The 7501-nt window shown below is 47.1% G+C and overlaps 1 protein-coding gene across 1 annotated transcript in view; it reads left to right on the forward strand.

The window, feature by feature from the left end:
- The window catches only part of LOC104489747 (corticotropin-releasing factor receptor 2), a gene marked incomplete at both ends in the record, with an annotated part of 36100 nt that overhangs the window by 7166 nt on the left and 21433 nt on the right, over window positions 1-7501 (forward strand). The gene's annotated exons all lie outside the window — the stretch shown is intronic.

Here is a 7501-nt window from a genome sequence, read left to right on the forward strand (position 1 = left end):
TTCAGCAGTGCAGAGGGGAGTTTGCCAGGTCAAATGGGTATGTCAGGGAAAGAAAGTCTGTGAAGAGGAGTTAGGGCTAGAGGGAGAAGAGAAAGGACAGGAGGGAAGGAAACAGTGGAAAGCAATAGGTAGATGTGCAGCAGTCGTCGTGTGTATTGTACGTTCACAGCTTGAGCCACAGGGAGGTGTTTCCAACAGAAGTGGCCTGGTTGGACGTTTCTGCATCATCTGTTGGGGTACCTGGCTGGTTTTTCTGTACTCTTTGTGCTGTCTTGTCCAGGAGTGTTCAACCTGAACTGAGAACCAACTCAGTGATAATCCTTGAGAAAAATCTTATGCTAGTAGTAGAGGAGAAACAGGTGGAGGACCCCCAGCACGGGATTGCAACATGGTGATAGGCAGTGACCGAAGGGAAAGAACCGCTCCTGTCCTAGAGCGGGGCACCCCTACGGAGTCTTATGCTAAGGTTTCCTCTTCAGCGTTCCCCACGAGAGGGCCTCTCTTATTTACAACAGGAATCTTCTTTCACCCCAGCGTCTGTAAGCAGAATAACCTCTGCTAATGGGAAGGGAAAGAAAAGCTTAAAACATTCAACGGGAACATTTATGGTGCATTTTAAACTTCCATTTCAACCTTTTTACTGTGCGTAAAATGTTAATTCCCATAGTGCTTGGGGACCTGAATTAATTTACTCTGAATAAAGAATGCAGAGTATTCATTGGGACTATATTCCCTGCTTTGATGCTGAATCTTTTATAAGTGCTTGAGTAAATAATGCAAAACCAATGGGATAATATGGCATAAATGTATTCTAACACACCAGTGGCCTAGCTGATCTCTTCTAAATTGATCTTCTGGTGTTTAAACTTTGACTGTAAGATTTAAATGTCGTAGTGAGCTTCAGCACTAAAAATGATGGCAGCAATCGAGCACACCATGTACATGCTGTGAGTTGAGATAATCCATCTTTTCAAAGGCAAAAAACATCTAGTGTCCAGCCAGCGTTAACCACCATGAGCTACCTCAGGGTCTGTAGAGTTACATCTGTGTTCAAAAGTTCTAAAGATGCTCCAGTGAAGGCAGTCCAGATTCGGGTTGCGTTGCAGATTTCCCCTCCACAAATTATAGGTTATGCACATCTTCATCACACTTACCTCTTCAGAGTGTCCCCAGAACAAATCAGTTTTGGTAACTGAGTCCTATTATTTGGGGCTTCTTTTTCTGTTTTAGTTTGGATGAGAGAAGGCATCTGCTGATTAGGTGAAATGAGAGAATTTAGATAATTTCTAGGAAAAAACAAAACAAAACCCCAAAACCCTAAAGGCTAGATCCAACAGTCCTACATCCTGGCCCAAACTAGAACTCTATCAGTTCCTTATTGCTGCCCCACTCCACCCATCTACCTCACTCCAACATCTCCATAGTTCCGTATTTTTATGCTTCTTGCCCATCACTGGTTGATTTTTCCTTTGCTCTGCCAGTGCAGACTCCCGAGGGCAGTCTTGTATGAAGGGAGAGGCTGGAGCATAGCGCTAGGAAGGCTGTGGGATCTCCCGCAGTGGAGGCTCTAGGAGCAGGTTAGATATCTGATTGGCATGGCAGAGAGTATTGCTCTGGTGATCAGCTAGTGAGATGGCTGCTCTGCTTTTGGAGATGAGCTTTGCCATGGCTGTTGCTGCCCCAGCCCATTGCGCTGGTGGGAAGCTTAGTCCTCAGTTGTGCGGAAGTGGGAAGGGGAAAGAACTGGATCTAGTCCTTACTCTTCCAAATCCATCCTATGTCATCTTGACCCCTGTTCCTGCCTTCCTCAGTTCCGTATACAGCTCTCTGTCCTCCATTCATTCACAAGCTCCCCCCTTTGCCAGCAGAAATGTTCTGCTGTCCCCAGCTCTCAGGAACCAAGCACCAGAAGATACTTTGAGGGTCAGAAACCTCAGCTGTAGCAGCAAGTGATGAAATCATCTGCCATCTGTGTTTGTGTTGCCAGGAGACACCAACACAACTGGGAAGCAAGGAGAACTCAGTCAAGGACTCCCTGAGACCTATTCCAACCTTTTTTTTTATCCAGTTCTGTCGCATGTGAACCAAACCTTCTTTCTTAGCCATGGAGTGAAAAACAAGCTAGTAAACATTTCATTTACTCCCTAAATAGTAAAAAGTCAAGCCCAGCTTATGGGATACAGCTCGATTTTTGTTGGGATGCTGACTGAATGGCAGTGAGTCACTCAGACAACTGAAGATCGAAGTCACGGAGAGTTCCTCAAGGTCTTAAAGTGAGAGCCGTGCTGCTTTTACAATGCAAAACAAAACAAGCACACGAACAAAAAGAGATATGTGAGAAGGAAAAATGAGGAATTTGTGCCTAAACCAAATTGCTGTAGAGCTGCGTTGGTCTCCAGTGCAGGAGCTGGAGAGGTTTGTTCAGGGCTCTTGCAGGGCATTGTTAAATGTACCTGCACTACTGAGGCTCTCATAGTCTGTGTGTCCTCATCAGTAGGAAAGGTTTGATCCATCCAGGTGCCCACAGGCACTTCCGGCTGACACAGCGCTCAGCGTCCTGCAGAATCATATTCTCACTCCAGTAAAGCAGAAATTTTCCACAGTTGGAATCCTGCTATCAGTAATACCAACAAAACCCAAGGGGAAAAGGGGAAGAAAAAAAAAAAGACAAAAGGATTAAAACACTTCTTTGGCAATTTCGAATCATATTTTTCCTTTACTCTTGCTGATAATGCAGAAACCCAAATTGCTTTGTCCTGGCCTTTTCCCTCGTTAGGGTGCCGTTGTACCAGCCTCTGAGGTGGCGTGAGAGCTCTTTGTAAACCTCCTGACTTGTTATGAATGGCCAGCGGGGACCCGAGTGTATTCCATCAGCAGAGGTTCCACCTGTGCAGTAGTGACCGAAGGAGTACGGGGAGGCAGGTGTTTGTTCTGGGAAGTATCTAAGTCCCTGCTGAGTTTTGAATCCAATAAAGAAGGATGGTGCTGAAGATTGAAAATGGCGTGTCCTTCTGCACAGGTTGCTGGATAAAGGCAGCTCTGAAAAAACCAAACCCCCGAATGCTGCCATAACATCTTTCATCATTAGTGTGGTGGTGGAGGGAAACTTTGCTTTCCTGTTGCCCTCAAATTTACCTCTTTCTATTTCCCCTTCAAACATCTGATTTCCGAACGCTGCCATAACATCTTTCGTCATTAGTATAGTGGTGGAGGGAAACTTTGCTTTCCTGTTGCCCTCAAATTTACCTCTTTCTATTTCCCCTTCAAACATCTGATTTTTTTTTCCTCATAGCCCTGAGACAGTGTCCACTTTCTTTCTCGTGATTGCAGCCAGATTTCCTCATTCTCACATAATTTTTCTCCCCTTGAAACAACATACTCATTTACTTTTTCTTTTTTTCTATTTTGTTACCCCAACCATCTCCCAGGGTTTAGGAGAGGAAGATATACCTTTCTTTATCCTCCCCTGTTCCAAGCTCCTTTGAGCTGCCTCCTGATCTTCACTCTGGTGTGCACCTGGTGAAACTGCTGCTGCAGGCCACTGTTAGTAAGAGTGGAAGAGGTCAGGTGGATGACTTGTAGGAACCCGTCTGAAGAAATGTAGAGCTGATTTTCTAGAGCAAAGTGACGTGACACCTGTCAGAGCCCAGATAGTGAGGCTATATCAGCCAGGTACAATTAGTTCTAGTTTGCACTTAAGAGTCGTGTGTTATCTGATGTGATTAGAGCAGAGCAGAGTCCAGATCCAGGGCACAGCCCTCCCATATATACCTTTCTGTCATGGACCGACAGGAAAAAGAGGAAGTCCCAGGACAGGGCATCAACGAACTGAATTCACAAGTTCACGTCAGTTCTCCATTTTCCCCTTCATCTCTTGGCATCCCACCTAGCCTAGTTAAGTCTGTTCCATCTGCCGCTTACAGCCTTAAATAATAATTCAGGCACGTGATATTTTCTTGACTCCGTCATAAATACCAGTAACTGCGTGTAACGTGCTCAGTGGATGCAACAGCTGTAGGTTTGGAGACAGCACGCTGTCCCTCCCTGTAATAGGCCTTAGTAAAGTTCTCAAAGCAAGGCAGGAATGATAATGGTGCAGCTCTGTAAATTAGCACATAGGCAATGAGGTGGTCTTTGAATGCAAAACATCTGAGGTGCCTGTACTGCCTAAAACCATGTGGAGTGTCTCATCTCAGATAAGGGATGGAAACATTTCCTATTGATTAACCTTAGGCCAATGTCTTTGCTTCCCGCTGCCCTTACTCACCCCCCTCTCATCTCACATCTGTATGACTTGCTCTTTAGACTCTTTGTATGGAGCCTACCTCGGGCAGGAACCACAGAGGGGAGCAGAGTCCTCACTACATCCTGGAATAATACCAGTAATTAGAAGTGTGCCCAGAGAGCTGTATCCTTAAGACACGGAAGGTTCCCTAAGCTGCGTCTGAACCAGTGGTGTTGTAGCCTAGCAGTGTGAAGGCTGGCAAGGAGTGTTGTCGCTGCCTGTGAACACGTCACTGCTGGATAAACATTAGAACCTGAAGAGCTACTTACAATCAAGGACAATCTCAGTGCAAGGAAAAATGGGTGCAGGTGCTCTACAGATAGCCTTCTGCAGGAACGTTAGCGGGTGGTGTCCAGCTCACAGAGCAGAGGGCTCCAGAGCAAAGTAATGGAGGAAACAATTAACTGGCAGTTAAACTAGAGCTTCAGAAATCTGTGAAGTGTTTTTACGGAATGACTTTCTTGACCTGATGTTTGGAGGATCAGAAGGCCACTTCCTGTCCTCTGCTTGAAGCGTGTTCCTAACTGCTGGATAAACATTAGAACCTGAAGAGCTACTTACAATCAAGGACAATCTCAGTGCAAGGAAAAATGGGTGCAGGTGCTCTACAGATAGCCTTCTGCAGGAACGTTAGCGGGTGGTGTCCAGCTCACAGAGCAGAGGGCTCCAGAGCAAAGTAATGGAGGAAACAATTAACTGGCAGTTAAACTAGAGCTTCAGAAATCTGTGTTTTACGGAATGACTTTCTTGACCTGATGTTTGGAGGATCAGAAGGCCACTTCCTGTCCTCTGCTTGAAGCGTGTTCCTAGCGGTCTCTGTCTGTGGTTGCCACGATTTCAGCCATGGGGCAGTGTTTTTGGAGAGGGGCACTAATCTGTTTGAACTCTGGTAATAGAACTGCACCGTGCGTGATTAGATCTACGTTGACCGACCAGCTAGAACTTGTCTCTGCTCTGTGCTCCTTCTGACGCTGATGGAATGGCTGTGGGAACGATGCAGTAAGCCTTGCAACTTCTCCACTGTTTCAGAGGAGGGAAGAAAGCAAAGTTTGGTCTTCAGAGTTTAGATATGAATTGTGCTCAGGAGTGCAATTTACTTCAGAAAAGAGCATGTCGTGAGTCACCTCTGGGAAGGAAAGTCAGAGAAGATGTTTCCAAGCTTAGAGGTTCATAGAGTTGCCCACTACAAATGCACCTGCATGTGGTCAGGTACTAAATGGTTCAATTTCAGTTTTCCTTCTAGGAATTGCACATCTCCATCCCTCCCTAACTCCACTGCAGCTGTTCAGCACCCAGCCACCTTCTCTTCCATCTGATCTAAAAGATGAATACTGCTGCTTCGCATCTCTTTGTCAAGTAAAACACAAGAGAGGTGGAAAATCTCTGGTTGTGTCACCCCTAAAGGGGGCACATCCCCTCCTGCTGGCATGTGGACACCTCTGCCTGTCAGGGAGACAGCAGCTTCCTTGGAGAGGTGCTCAGGTGGACCCGCCAGAAACATTTCCACGTGCACAGCGAACACTAACGAATGTAGACCGAACACAGACAGGAGTGAGTATTTGGAAGGAGCAGGCTGTGAATGATCCTGTATGGTCTTTCCTGAATTCCTAGCCAAATACTCAAAAATAATGAAATATTTCACACCACTTTTGGTGGAATTGAGGCCGAGTGTAAACAACAACATTAGTGCCTCAGACTTTCCTCCTTGGTGTATCCACACCGTACCTGCAAAGGCAGATAATATAATAGACATTGCTAATTGCATAATTGTATTACAAGGAAAAAAACCCATAACCCCTGAATTCCCAAGCTGGTCATTTAAATTAATTTTCTTTCAGACCCTTTTGTGTAATCCCACAAGGAAATTATAAAGGAGAACATGCTGTGTGCTCTTAGATTTCCCAAGCCGTAGCTGTAAGACAGATCAGCCGCTAGCTCTCCGTGTCTGGCTCTCCAGTCCTAACTCTGGTTTGTGCAGTCCAGCTGCAGTGGTCACTCCTCCTAGAAAACCTCCACCCTGCCACATCTGGCCTGGTAACTACAGCCTGGGTCAACGCGACGATGTCTGGGGTAAACCCCAGAGGGCTGTAGCCACGTGCTGTGCCCCCGCTACTCTAAAGCCAGTTTGTTATGGGGTGCTAAACGCTGAGCTGCTGCTGAAAACATGCTTCACAGCCCCGATTCCTGTGTGATTCACACCTGACCTCGGAGTCCTAAATCTTCTTTCTAACCAGCTAAACCGCAAGCACATGCTGTGCTGAACAAAGTCACCTGTATCTGACTTGGTCATTCCTCTGAAAATCGCAGAGGAATTTTCTCCAGTGGAAGAGCTGATTGCTCAGTCAAGGTTGGAGCCACGTCCTTAGGCTGGAGGTATCCGGTGACCGGGTTGTGATTAGCCCATATTTAATCACGTGCTTCTCGGAGGCAGCACTGACTGGAACCCGGCGCAGGCTGGTGTGGTGTCCTAGAGTTATCCATGCTCTCTGTTGCCAGCACGCTCCTGGGTGGTTTGCAGAGGGCTGTTCTGGACCCCTCTTCTCCACGCTGCACAGCCAGACAGCGCTGGCCACGGTGAACGTGGCCGGTCTGGTCCTGCCCGGCGGCTGTCCCGCCTGCGGTCCTGTTCAAGCCTTTGTGTCTAAAGCAGGCAGAATGCCCCGGCTCCTGTGATTAAAAATTGGCTTGAAGGCAGGAGAAAGAAGCTTTGGAAAAGGCGTAGTGGAGCACAGATGTTCCCACAAAGGGTTTATTTTTAGGGTCTATGCACATCCTGAACACTAGTGAAAGCTTCTCCTCTTCACCTGAGCATTTCACCCCGTCCTCGTAATAAAGCTGTTATTCGCTTCCAGGCTTTCATCCTTCCCTTGCAACTGCCCCTTGCATTTCCGGTGGGAATATTTATATTCCTCCCGGCAACTGCCACCAGGACGCTCACTTCCCCTGCCACCTCTCCAGCTGCTCTTCCCATCTGTAAGCATTAGCAGTAGCAGAATATATGCACTGACTGAACGTGAGCGCGCAGGGGAACCGTGAGGACCTCAGGGGCGTCCTCCCCGTGGATGAAAGCAGCCAAGCCCGGGCAATAACTTGTCGTTAGGTATTCTTCCCGCTCCCTGCCGTTATGGCTTGTCCACGGGCTTTGCCTGTCCTAGGAGAGACTAAAGAGGAAAAATGTTTTTGTAAGTATTGCCCACGATTCTCCTTCCTGCTGGT

Source organism: Buceros rhinoceros, unplaced genomic scaffold (genome assembly GCF_000710305.1).
Source record: "Buceros rhinoceros silvestris isolate BGI_N320 unplaced genomic scaffold, ASM71030v1 scaffold4450, whole genome shotgun sequence".
Lineage (NCBI taxonomy): Eukaryota > Metazoa > Chordata > Aves > Bucerotiformes > Bucerotidae > Buceros > Buceros rhinoceros.